This window comes from Triturus cristatus, chromosome 3_1 (assembly GCF_964204655.1).
Source record: "Triturus cristatus chromosome 3_1, aTriCri1.1, whole genome shotgun sequence".
Taxonomy (NCBI): Eukaryota; Metazoa; Chordata; class Amphibia; order Caudata; family Salamandridae; genus Triturus; species Triturus cristatus.
In genome coordinates, this window is record NC_140583.1 from 360513458 (window position 1) to 360526921 (window position 13464).

Genomic DNA, 13464 nt, shown 5'->3' on the forward strand with positions numbered 1-13464 from the left:
AGATCCCGAAAACGCCTATTGGATACCACGGATTACGGAAAAGTCTTACAGCTTATCTAAAGACAATTGCCCTGTTTTGTTTGTAACTGCAATGCTTGTTAAAAAGTATAACTTTTTAGCTGGGTTGATTAAAGGTTTCATTTTCTACTTCATAGAAGGAAACATGCAGAAAATGTGAATAAATGGCAGGCTGCTATTGCATTTTTGGTTTCCGTGCAGTGACAATAGGTTCATAAGTTAGCTTCTCTGTTCTGGAGCAAGAATCCTAAGCACTTTCTTGAGACCGTCCCCTTTTTTCAAAATCTTCCTCTTGATCGGAATATTTCTTTTCTTTTCCTCTTGCTCCCGTTGCTTGCTTTCTGAGACAGAATGATTTTTTTTGTTTTTTCCTTCCTCTGTTGTATGAATGCCTTCTGGACAGCGTTGTGCCTATGGTCCATGCATCGTGGTGAACGTTATGCTTTATCTCAACTTTGACCTTCTCCCAACCTCAGTCCTTGCTGTCCCTCCGATACACAGGGTTTCCTCACGCACCCTAGTCATTTTGGGTGATCCTTGATGTTGCGCAGCTTACAACAATCTGAAGCCCTGCACCTGGAAGGAAAATTAAGCAGTTTGATATATTTGGGTTCAGAGTTTATGATTTATGCGTGGAAAGTAATTTGCGCTTGGATAAAGGTCAAAGACTACTAAGCTCGAGGTGAATTTACTCTTATTTTACAATTAGAATAAATGTTAATGCACTGGTGTTCTAAAATCTCATTACACAGATTAATTTTAGTATGCATAATAACTAGCCAGAGTTCAGTCAGGTTAGCAATAGGATTTAATGGAACTTATTAAACAGTCTCTTGAAAAACAGTTTTATTAGCACTTAATTCAATAAAGAGAGAAAAACAATCCCTTTATATATTTGGACACCTACAAGTTTCACAAGTACATCTGCAATTGTCTTCTGTTTCCATTCATAGCACATTTAAAAGTCGCATTTTCTGCAAAGGAAAAATAGCCTCTCATCTGAGAACAGGCGTACGTCAGCGATTCCTTAGTCAAAATTGAATTCAGGCCCAGCACAACCTTGCATTACTATCAGTACAGTAAAACATTCTCCAATTATGTTATCACAGCCATGTACAGTTCATGGGTCAAAATCTCAAAATGTTACTCGAACTCTGAATTGTTCTGCATTTGCTCACAAATGAATCTACGATGAACATTGCCAATTCTTTTTTTGATAAAACACCATTTTATTGACAAGAAAATAAAATGCTTTCCTTTCAATGAGACAAGTTACTCAGCAGTGGGTAAGCAAATACAGTTACACATCATTATTCCTAATCTACATTTCCCTTAATTCTCTAATATCCCCAAGGTGATCACTGTTTTCCCAAGAGCCCCCCCGCAAGATGGTAGGTGATGCCCCTTAATCAGTCAATAAATCACCCCCGGAATGCCATCCAGGCCCCCCCAATCTTTTCCGACTTCCGCGGGGACCCTCCACATTGCCAATACTAATCAAGCATTCTGGCCGTGGCTCAGTCGAATAAGACCTCCTAGTCTCAGTTTGCTCTCAAGCATAAGAAAGTAATATCTGTGCGATTAGTATGTGCTTCTGGGGTATTGCTGCACTGTGTACAAAGTAAAGATTTGAAATGTTTGTGTTTGCAAACTGCTTGCAAACTAGCTTTAGGTTGCTACACAGAGTCAGTGTGAGACTGTGGTATCTTTTTGCACTCAAGATGTCTACAATGAAATAAGCTGTATTCACCTTTGGGAGTTCTTTTTAAAGAATACTGTGTGTGGCTGTTGCAAGAACTGTCATTTGCACGCAGATGAAGTGGGTATCTGATGGGCACCTAGTCGCAGATTCCTTACTTTTGAATTTCCCAGGCTTCTGACTGGATCGGGAAGATTTTTGCCACAGGGAGTCTACAGGTGTGCGGGGGTACTTCTCACACAGAAATCTTCCAAGTAGGACGCCTATTACTTCTCATACCAAATGTTGACATTAAATTGCAGTACCTCCTATCTGTGTTCCTGGCTTGGATCCACTCACTAGTCTCTTTATCTATGTCTATATCTACGGGTTTGCAAAACTTGAGATTCAGCACCTAAAATGCGGGCACCTGACCACCTTAGCGTCTGAGCGCTGTTGGAAATGTACTTAGTACAAAATCAATGTTTTCACAAACTAGATTAATCACCTTTGCTAACTAGTCTTATAGCAATTTCTGGAACTACATCTATCTGACAATCAGTCTCTATACATTGTATTCCCTGTGTCACAGAAGAGGGCATTGAACGCAACGCCTCACAGCTAGCACCAGGCCTGCTCTTGCTCCATTGAATGATTTACAACACTCTACTAATGTCAGATGGTCCCACACTTTGAAGTTAGTGAAGACTGCTACATTTTTATCAGTGTGTTAAATGAACTGTACTCCATTCCCATAGCATAGCCTGGGGGTCCTATGGTAGGTTGGTTGTAACTTGTGTAATTCCATGCAATGTAATCCTGTGGAAATACCTAAGAATTCCACAAGATTACGCTTTAATTACAGGAGAAGAGTAATTCTACGTTTAGCTCTATATCGTAGAACAAAAATGTCCCCTCACGCTCAAAATGAACATGAGGATGCATTTTGCAATAAGAAATAGTGCTAAATGCAACAGAACACGAATAGCGAGTGCGAGCAGCCACGAGCACTCACTAAATGTGTTTTGGGTTGGATTTTCCCCCAAATTGCTATTAGCATTTAGTGTCATCATGTCCAAAATGAACGCAAGGATGCATTTTGCACTAAGAAACAGCGCTCAATGCAGAACATGAATAGCGCTTAGCTGCTCGCACTCGCTAAATGTGCTCTTGCAGTAGGATTTTTCCCCAAAGTTACTCTTAATTTACGTGAACAGTCGTAATTGCGTAATTAATGGTAATACCTCTTCAAAGAGTAACGCAGGATTATCAAAATTACTCTGATTACTCCAGCGTAATATAAATTCTGCCCAGGCTTGTGCACCAGAGACCACTTTGCAACATTACTTGACATGTTTTGAATAGGCTGAAAGTTAAAAACTTCAGGTCTTTTTCTTAAATGCAAACAATGGTCTTTTTACTCAAGAGCTTGACAACCTTGTGCCTCATAAGAGAATCCACTTATCAACATATTTGTTACTGGTCGTTCCTCATGCCTTACCTAAGACCGGATTGTGCCATGGATGTGTTGCAGAAAATGTGCTCACTTAATATGAAGTTTCTCCACTTTGAAAAACATGCCCCAGGGCTGCTGTTGCTCAAATATTGTTTGTAAGCATATATTGTTTACACATCTATGTAAAACATGGTTATAAACAGGCTTAATTTCCAATAAGAAGCAGCATGTGCTCATATTTGGTAGAATCGCAGCCAGTTATTATTTTTCCTCTTTTTTCATTAATAATTTCTACATCCATCACCTGGGGAAGATTATCCATTGGGTAGCCGCGGTTTAGCAACCGCACATCCCAAACATACAATTATAGGGTCTGGTACAAAAAATGACCTATAGTGGACTACTGCCTGCTACCATAGGGTGTATGAGAATCAAGAACCAAAAGGTTTGTAATCATCAGATTATAAGTAATGATGCTGAAGCACTCTTCACAAAGTCCAGTAAACAAGAGTCCATCAGCTATGGTCCGAATTTCCATAAGTTCGAGGCATGTGGGCTGCTGAATTCATATCTGTGCATAGATCGCCGCCTAGTGTTGGGTCCGGATGTTTGCACGTTGTTGTCCTGGAAGAGTCTTCGAAGTATCCTGGGATAGGTGACTCCTCCCCTGGACTACAGTGCGCATGGGCATCCTCTCCATCCTCAGATTGTTTTTTTCCGCCATTGGGTTCGGATGTGCTTATCTTGACTCAAGTTAGGAAAAACTTTTTACAGGCCAAAAGGCCTTTAGTTCGCGTCGGTACTGTTCCCGATCGGTATCGATAGTTATTTGTTAGTTTACTAACTTCCAGAAACCAACTTTTTCGCATCATACCCGACCATCGACCCGACATCGACGATGGAATCGAGGACGCCCTTCAAGCGGTGCCCTGTATGCAATGCGAAATATCCCCATGTCGACGTCCACCCGGTGTGCAACAAATGCCTTTCACCGGATCACGACGAGTCCACATGTATGGCCTGTGCCCGATTCCGATCCAAGAAGACTCTCCGGAATCGTCGAGCAGCGAGGCTCGAAGCGCAGCAAGCGGCACCGGCCCCGACTGACATCTTCAACGCCGAGGACGAAGATGTGCAAGACGTGGAGAACCTACCCTCCAGCCCCGCTTCCCGACACGACTCCGGATCGGAAGACGTCGAAGAACAACTCTTCCACAGAGACTAAGCCGACACCGAGGTAGGAGACTACAATGAGGCCTTAGGGGCCGAAGAGAGTAGTTCCGGTGACGAGCAAGGCCTTCCCGAACAGACTTTGGATATCCCAGTGCGTCAGTCTGTGGCTCCGGTCGAGGGATCGCCTTCGGGCCTTACCCAAGACCTATCCCGCATCCATTCGGCCCCGCCCTCTGGCCCGGCCACGGACATTAAGCGGCAGCCTATACTATCCAAAACGGCTGGTTTCCCTTCATCGAAACCGAAAGCCGTCTCGGTTCAGCAGAAACCGAAACTGAAAGTCACACTGGTCGGATCGAAGCCCACCACGCCTTCGACGCCAGCCAAACCCGTCTGCACCGACCGCACCAAACGGGACTTCGGTGCCGAGCTTGCAGCAGCCGACGTCGGCGCCGACGCACGGAAAAAGACCATCGGTACCGCCAAGCCGCCTCGGCTCCCGGCACCGAAACAATCGGCTCCGACCACAAAGGTCAAAATGGCTGCTGGATCTCACACCACTTCCAAAACAGCGCCAAAGGCACAGTCATCGACGCCGTCGACAGCCGCTACCTCTCCTCGACTCGATGAGCCCGTGGCACCGAAAACGTCCACGCCTGCCTCAACGGAACCGGTCGGCGCCAAAGAACCGTCGGCGTTCCAGGTGCGGCAAGTTTCAGCATCCTTGCAACGCATCAAAGATAAGGCGGCCCTCCAGGACACATGAAGCTCAGAGCCGAAAAAGGCTCAAAAAGCTTCCCCGGCACCGGCCAACATCACTTTTGGCCTGCCACCATCCACGGCGCCAAAACTGTTCGAAATCAGAACACGTGTCACCCACACCAGGATCACACCTGCAGAACACTCTCCTACGGAGACGTCGCCTTCACACATCATCGATGCCGCAACAGGCAGAATGATGATTCACAAAAGGAGGATAACTTCTGAGCCAGCTTTGGACTCCTACCGGATCCCACTAAAGAAAAAGCTGCCAGTGGATTCGGAACCACTTCTTTACGAGCCTCTCCATGCCTCTTACCAAGATCCACAGTCCTTCTCTCCGACACACTCCGACACAGACGTTTTGGAGGACTACATGGGTGACCAAGTCCCCTACCCCGGAGAGATGGACCCTCAAGGCCAACAGGACCCTGACCAAGCTTGGGATGACCCTGTAGACTCGGGTGCACCTATGGATACACAGGACCCGCAACTCTATGGAGCAAAAACGTCTCCCACAGAGGACACTGCCGCATTCAACGCCCTCATTGAACGTGCTGCGGCCAATCATGGTGTTCAACTCCACTCTGACACCATCGAGGACGATTTTCTCATGGACACTTTCGCATCCTCAGAAAAACATGTTAAAACTCTACCCATGTTGAAAGGTGTCCTCAAACCAGCAAAGGACATTTTCAAAGAACCCACCAGGGCCAGAGTAATAAACCCCAGAATCGACAAAAAATATAGGTCAGCGCCTGGGGATCCTACCTATATTAGAGGACAGTTGCCTCTAGATTCCATAGTAGTCGCGAATGCTCGTAAACGGGCGCACTCGCAGACGACTGGGGATGCCCCTCCCCCGGACAAAGAGTCCAAGGTGTTAGAGACCTCCGGCAAACGGGTTGCGGCCCAAGCAGCTAACATATGGCGTATTGCCAATACTCAAGCGCTCCTGGCTCGCTACGACCGAGCGCATTATGACACACTAGAAACATTACTACAACATCTCCCTGACCAATACAAAGAGGGAGAAGAGATCCTCATCAGAGACGGACAACTCCTCACAAACGCATCCATCAAGTGTGCACTGGATGCCGCAGATACAGCTGCCAGAGCCATAAACACTAGCGTCATGTTACGACGACACGCCTGGTTACGAATCTCCGGATTCAAACCTGAGGTGCAAAATAACATCCTCAACCAGCCGGTCAACCCAGACTACTTATTCTGGCCAGAGGTTGACACCACACTAGAAAAAATAAAAAAGGACACAGACACTGCAAAGTCCATGGGGGCTCTCCAAACGCAGTCCTTTCGGAGTGGCTCCTTTCGTCGCCCCGGTAATAGAGGAGCAGGTAGAGGACAGGGGTCACAGCAAACCTACAACAAGGGCAACACCCAAAGTACCTACGATAAAAACACCAGGGGTGGATATCGTGGTTCAAGCACAAAGGGCAGAGGACGCGGATACGGCAATACCAGATCCTCTCCCAAGAACAAACAGTGACGCCCTCTCCCTTCCTCCCGACCACACAACACCTGTCGGGGGAAGGTTGCAAAAGTTCCTGGACACGTAGAACTCCATCACCACGGACAGGTGGGTCAAAGATATTATCAAACACGGTTACTGCCTAGAATTAACCTCTACTCCACCCACAATACCCCCAAAACACCGTCCTATGTCCTCAGAGCACTTAGCGCTATTACAGCAGGAAGTGCTAAGCATGGCGCAATAGAGGTCGTACCCGTCCACGAGCAAGGTACAGGGGTGTACTCCCTGTACTTTTTAATACCAAAAAAGGACGGGTCACTCAGACCTATACTAGACCTGAGACCCCTCAATCGCTATATTCTTTCGGAGCATTTCCACATGCTCACCCTGCAACAAGTCCTCCCACTGCTCAAACAGGGAGACTTCCTGGCCACACTAGACCTCAAAGATGCGTATTTCCACGTACCCATTCACCCATCACACAGGAAATATCTCAGGTTCACTATTCAAGGGCAGCACTACCAATTCAAGGTTCTTCCCTTCGGCGTCACAACAGCACCCAGAGTTTTCACAAAGTGCCTAGCTACTGTGGCGGCACATCTACGGAGGCAGCACATACACGTCTACCCTTACCTGGACGACTGGCTTGTTCAAGCAAAGTCAGCCCAGCAATGTGCCAGCCACATGTTCCGCACCATTCACCTCCTTCACAGTCTGGGGTTCTCACTAAATTACCCAAAATCACATCTCCAACCCGCACACGTACAACAGTACCTAGGTGCGACCATAGACACTCTGGCGGCCACAGCTCAGCCAAATTTAGTGAGAATCAACAGCATGCAAATGCTGATTTCCAAGTTCAAACCACAACACTCCCTTCCCGCGCGAGTGTTCATGCAGTTGATAGGCATGATGGCCTCCTGCATTTTCATAGTCCCACACGCGAGACTACATATGCGCCCGCTTCAGGAGTGCTTAGCACGTCAATGGAACCAGGCTCACGGACAACTAAAAGACCTAGTGTTGGTGAGCGGTCGGCCATACAACTCTCTGCATTGGTGGAATCCACAAAACCTTTGCAAGGGCCGACCGTTCCAAGAGCCTGTTCCACAGATAATACTGACGGCGGACGCGTCTCTCCAGGGATGGGGAGCTCATGTACTCAACTACACAGTGCAGGGACTATGGACAACACAACAAAAAAAGATGCACATCAACCTCCTAGAACTGATGGCAATCTTCCTAGCTATGAAAGCATTCAAAGTACACTTGTGCAACAAAGTCGTATTGATCCGGACGGACAACATGACCACCATGTACTACATACAGAAGCAGGGAGGAACACACTCTCCACAGTTGTCTCATCTGGCTCAGAGCATGTGGAAGTGGGCCATTCAGAGGAACATGTTCCTCATGGCGGAACACCTCCCCGGCAAGGACAACCAGATGGCGGATCTGCTCAGCAGACACAGCCACCAGATGCACGAGTGGGAGTTACACCCATCAGTACTCCAACCGTACTTCCAGCAATGGGGTCATCCAGAGATAGACCTATTCGCCACAAGCGAAAACGCAAAATGCCAAAGCTTTGCCGCCAGGTTCCCACATCCACAGTCGCAGGGTAATGCGATATGGATGAACTGGTCCGGCAGATTTGCGTACGCTTTTCCCCCAGCACCGTTGATACCGCTGGTGGCTCGCAAACTCAGACAACACTCACTGACACTCGTCCTGGTTGCTCCAACGTGGACACGCCAGCCATGGTACACCACTTTTCTCGAACTTTCCGTGGTGCCGCATCAAAGGCTGCGGATCAAACCTGCGCATTTGACGCAGAACCATGGAGAGATTCAGCACCCAGATCCGCAACAGCTGAACCTGGCAATCTGGCTCCTGAAGTCCTAGAGTTTGGCTACCTGAACCTGCCACCTGACTGTATGGACATCATTAAGGAAGCTAGAAGACCCACTACCAGAGCTTGCTATGCAGCCAAATGGAAAAGATTAGTCATCTATTGCAATAATAATGACATTAACCCGCTAGACGCATCCATCCAAAACATAATTTGTTACCTCTTACACCTATACCGATGCAATCTGGCGTACACCTCGATACGTGTCCATTTGACCGCAATATCAGCCTATCTCCAGAACAGGCAGCACCTCTCTTTATTCAGAGTGCCTGCCATCAAAGCATTCTTGGAAGGACTCAAACGAGTAATTCCTCCAAGCCACCCACCGGCTCCGATGTGGAACCTCAACTTGGTCCTCACACGCCTGATGGGTCCACCCTTTGAACCTCTACACTCATGCGAGATTCAATTCCTTACCTGGAAAGTAGCTTTCCTAGTAGCGATCACTTCTTTAAGAAGAGTTAGTGAACTCCAGGCACTAACCGTTCAAGAGCCATTCATGCAGGTTCATGCCAACAGGGTCGTACTACATACCAACCCCAAATTCATGCCCAAGGTAATATCGCAGTTGCACATGAATCAAACTATTGAACTGCCCGTTTTCTTTCAAAACCCACAAACTGTCGCAGAAAGAGCACTCCATACACTAGATGTGAGAGCCCTCATGTACTATATCGACAGGACTAAGATCTTTAGGAAGACTAAACAACTTTTCGTTGCCTTTGCCCCACACCACAAAGGTAACGCTATCTCCAAAGCAGGTATAGCCAGATGGATCGTTAAATGTATTAAAATTTGCTATCAAAAGGCTAAACGCACATTAACGATTCCCCCACGAGCCCACTCAACACGCAAGTTAGGGGCCTCCATGGCTTTCCTGGGAAACATCCCTTTGCATGATATATGTAGAGCAGCCACCTGGTCCACTACACACACATTTACCAAACACTATTGTGTAGATGTGCAATCAAAACAGCAGGCAGCTGTAGGACAGGCTGTTCTCAAACTCTTTTTCAGACCGCTGCAGCTGGCACTGGTAGCCGCCGCTAATAGGAGGTACTGCTATGTATTCTATGCACAGATATGAATTCAGCAGCCCACATGCCTCGAACTGAATATGCTACTTACCAGTATGCATCTGTTCTTGGCATGTAGGGCTGCTGACATTCATATCGTCCTCCCCGGCGCCTGTAGCAGCTGCAGCTCTCAGAATTACTGTAAGCATGGTCATCACTTTCTGTATCTACTCCATCACTGCCACAATGGCAAAAAACAATCTGAGGATGGAGAGGATGCCCATGCGCACTGTAGTCCAGGGGAGGAGTCACCTATCCCAGGATACTTCGAAGACTCTTCCAGGACAACAACGTGCAAACATCCGGACCCAACACTAGGCGGCGATCTATGCACAGATATGAATGTCAGCAGCCCTACATGCCAAGAACAGATGCATACTGGTAAGTAGCATATTCAATAGCTTTGCTGTGTGCTTTATTACACATCAAATGGCAGCAGCCACAACAGCGACTTGTTCAAGGTCCAATATCTTCACGTCAGCCGTTGGATATATCAAAAATCCAGTTTAGGAAATCATTCTCTGTCCAAACAAAGGAATGAAGTGTCATAGAAGTCGATGTTAAATGTGAAAAATCACTTCACTATCCATAGGTAAAAGTTATCAGGAACATCAAAAGATTGGGCCTGCGTCAGCTAAGACGTACGCACCTAGTATTATTGTTTATTGAGCGTCCGTGTAAGTGAACTCCTATCCGGATGCTCGATATATACTCACAGTTGGAGACTTATCGCGGCAACTTGTGTGTTTTAATTTATTTTCCTTATCACAGTGAGGCAAAATGGGACGACGTAATTTTGCAACTGCTGAAGCGTAATCCAACCGAGTCTGCCTGTGGTTGTCATAATATTGCCTCTAAAGTTTCCAACACTGTCAGAAACGAAAATTGATGGCTCAGGCAGGCCTCTTACTTCAGAGCAAGGTACAGCTTAAAAAGATCTGGCTGCAACGTAGGTGGGCCAGAGTAGGGTGAGCTTTGTAAATATAACAGTTCTGCCTCTCCACATTATAATGCTGTGAATATTTACACAGGCACCTAGATCAGAGTATTAAGTGCCCAGAAGTAGGCTGATTGTAAAAAAATTCCAAGACTTATGCATAGAGCTGACTAGTTTATCCTGAACCAAAGGCAATTGGACATGTATGATTGGAGTGTTAATTTTGTGAGAGAAGGTGACAAATTGCCTATGGACCTTAAGGGGACTAGTGGTTTTGAAAAATGTGATTGAGATTTCAATTACTATGCCATATGATTATCTCCATTTATACTTCGCCTTTGGGTCTAAAGTCTCCAGCATCACAAGAATTTAATGCTTTAAGAGAAAGTAGGAAACAAGGACGTTTTCACCATAATTGCTTTTCGTGGTGTATGCTGCGACTGCATGAGAGGAATTAATTAAGGCTAGAAGTGCCTCCATGGTGGGGAGCAATGCTCTCCATGGATAAAGAACAGTTTACCATTTGATTTTTGGGGTGTAGAAGAGTTGCACCACTGTGCAAAGATTAAACACTGAAGACCTTTATCCACTTGGTGGAGAGAAATGAGTTTGAGTTTTTTGATGTACAATACAACAATGGTGCACCTTGTAACCAATAGGGAAGAAGTGGTTTGGACACAATTAGGGTGACTAGACCAAGTAGGCTGACTTCATTCAAATACGAATAGAAACTTAATTCAGAGGAGCTTTTTCATATATTTGTTTTTTAATGTTTCTGATGGATACTTCTACCTGCATATTTTTGGCCTGTGAATATCTCTCAAGGTGTCAGACTGCATCTCAATTTTTTTTTATTAGCTCTCTGTGTTGATGGGGGTGGCATTGTTGTTGGAAGTGGCATCCTTTTAATGCCATGTAAGCCCATAAAGCATTTCCATCAGCTAACTGATGTCAGTTCCTTTTTTTCCGCAGCTACCGACGTGGATCCAGAGCTACCCTCTCAGATTAATTTTATCTTGAATAACAAATTATTTCATTGGTTTTTTTTCCTCGCCTAGATCAATGGGTAAGTCACCAGCTCCTTTGAGGTCTTGTTCATCAGAGCTTGAACTAGTTAGTCATAATTTATCCGTCAAAAGGCAACCATGTAGTTCCCCCAGCATCGCTTATGGCTCCACTGTCACAAGCTCCACTGGCACCAAAGCTGTATCCACTGGTGCTGGCTTAAGTGGAGTTCGCTGTTCCGGGAGTAGATTCTTCTGCCTTCTTGCATGCAATGTAGAACATGTTCCTGTGAGGTTTTGTGCTTTGTGCGCCTTCAAGCCCCTGGGTCCAAATGTGGTGCACTTGGGCTAATACCGATGGGACATCCCATGGCGCCAAGTGTTCCTCATATAACACCTATATATAGCTGGCTCAGTACTGATTCAGTTGCCACTGTTTCTTCCTCCTCCTCCAATGTTAGAAATACCTGTTCCTCCTATTAAACGTCACTTCAGGAATCAAAGCAGAATTGAGACTAAATAATTCCATTTGGTGCGAGATTTTAGACAGGCTTCCTTACAAAGAATGAATGACCTCTTTGGCACTAATTCAGACACCATTTCAATAGGTAGATGACCATGTAGAGACAGATGATTCTGATGGTGGGGTGCATCTCTTACTTTCCTATGCTATAGACATATTTGATTACTTGGCATTGAAAAATGCCTGTGGATTGGATATGTCACCTGACATAGAAATAGACACTTCCCCTGGTCTTGTCTGCACTGAAATGACTTCTATGTGCACAATAGTGAGAAAGCCAGTGGAAGTCCCGGAGCTGCTTTTGTCCTCAGTAGAGGCTTCTCCAGCATTCTTCAGCCTGCTATGTCTTTTGAACCTCTCTACCCTTTAATTAAGCCTTCATGAAACCTATTGAAGGCGTGTGCAGCAAGCTCTCTTCAATACTTGATGTCAGCAAGGCTGTGGCTTGGAGCTGTAGGCCAGCCCCAGTAGACTTACCCTTCTCATCTTTCTTATCCATCACTAGAGAGCCTAGTGATAATGGTCACTTAATGTGGCAAATGAGTCTAACTCAAGACCGAGACTAAAAAACTTGAACCCTCAGCAAGAAGGCTCTCTGTTGGAAGGAGTCTGGCTTTGTGCTGATAAATGCTTTATCCTTATTTGCTGGATGTAGGACATGGCTGTGATGGTTGCCCAGAGCCTCCATGATCATCCAAAAGAACATTTTGCTGAGGTTGTTAAAGACTGAGAATATCCACACAAGCATATCACCTAGGCACCGCTGAATAAGCTGAATTCTTTGGCCATGGTGATGGGCACCCCAACATTCCCAACACTGGCACAGAGCTGGATGGGCGGCGTCCGACTCCAGCGCCGACCAGAAAAGACTTCCCATGTTGGAGCCATTACCTTATTCCTACAGCAGGTCAGATTGGGTGATGATTAGGAGCGGTCTGGGTACCCTTATAAATACCAACCATTAGATCCTAAGGACACCTGAACGAGGATCTGGTGGATGCCAGTGTACTGGGCACCTTCTGAGATACTGGACTGGTTTCTCCCCCTACCGTGGCTATGGAAGAGGTTGCCTCATTTTCATTGGTGGTGCAGAGAGCAGCTGAAGTCCTGGGCCTTTTGCTACCCTCGGTGGCAGTCGAGACAAACATCTTGATGGTGGTGCTTTAGCTGGGAGTTGCCCCCACCGAACCATTACTCCCATTAAAAGAAGCCCTTACTTACGTCTTACTCTGAGATGATCCAAGCCCCGCACAGGGGCTCCTGTGCAAAGGCCAATTGCCCACCACCATTGTCCCACCCCAAGGCATTACAGTTTCCTCACCCAGCATTCCAACCCAGGGAGCTTGGTGGTCGAGGCTTCCACCTCCAAAATAAACCCTGGCACGTTCCCTGCCACTCCACCTGATTGGGAATCTAAAAGACAAAATACCTTC

General features: G+C 46.3%; 1 protein-coding gene across 11 annotated transcripts in view; it reads left to right on the forward strand.

Annotated features, from left to right (window-relative positions):
• The window catches only part of ZNF280D (zinc finger protein 280D), an 896727-nt gene that overhangs the window by 780245 nt on the left and 103018 nt on the right, over positions 1-13464 (forward strand). The gene's annotated exons all lie outside the window — the stretch shown is intronic.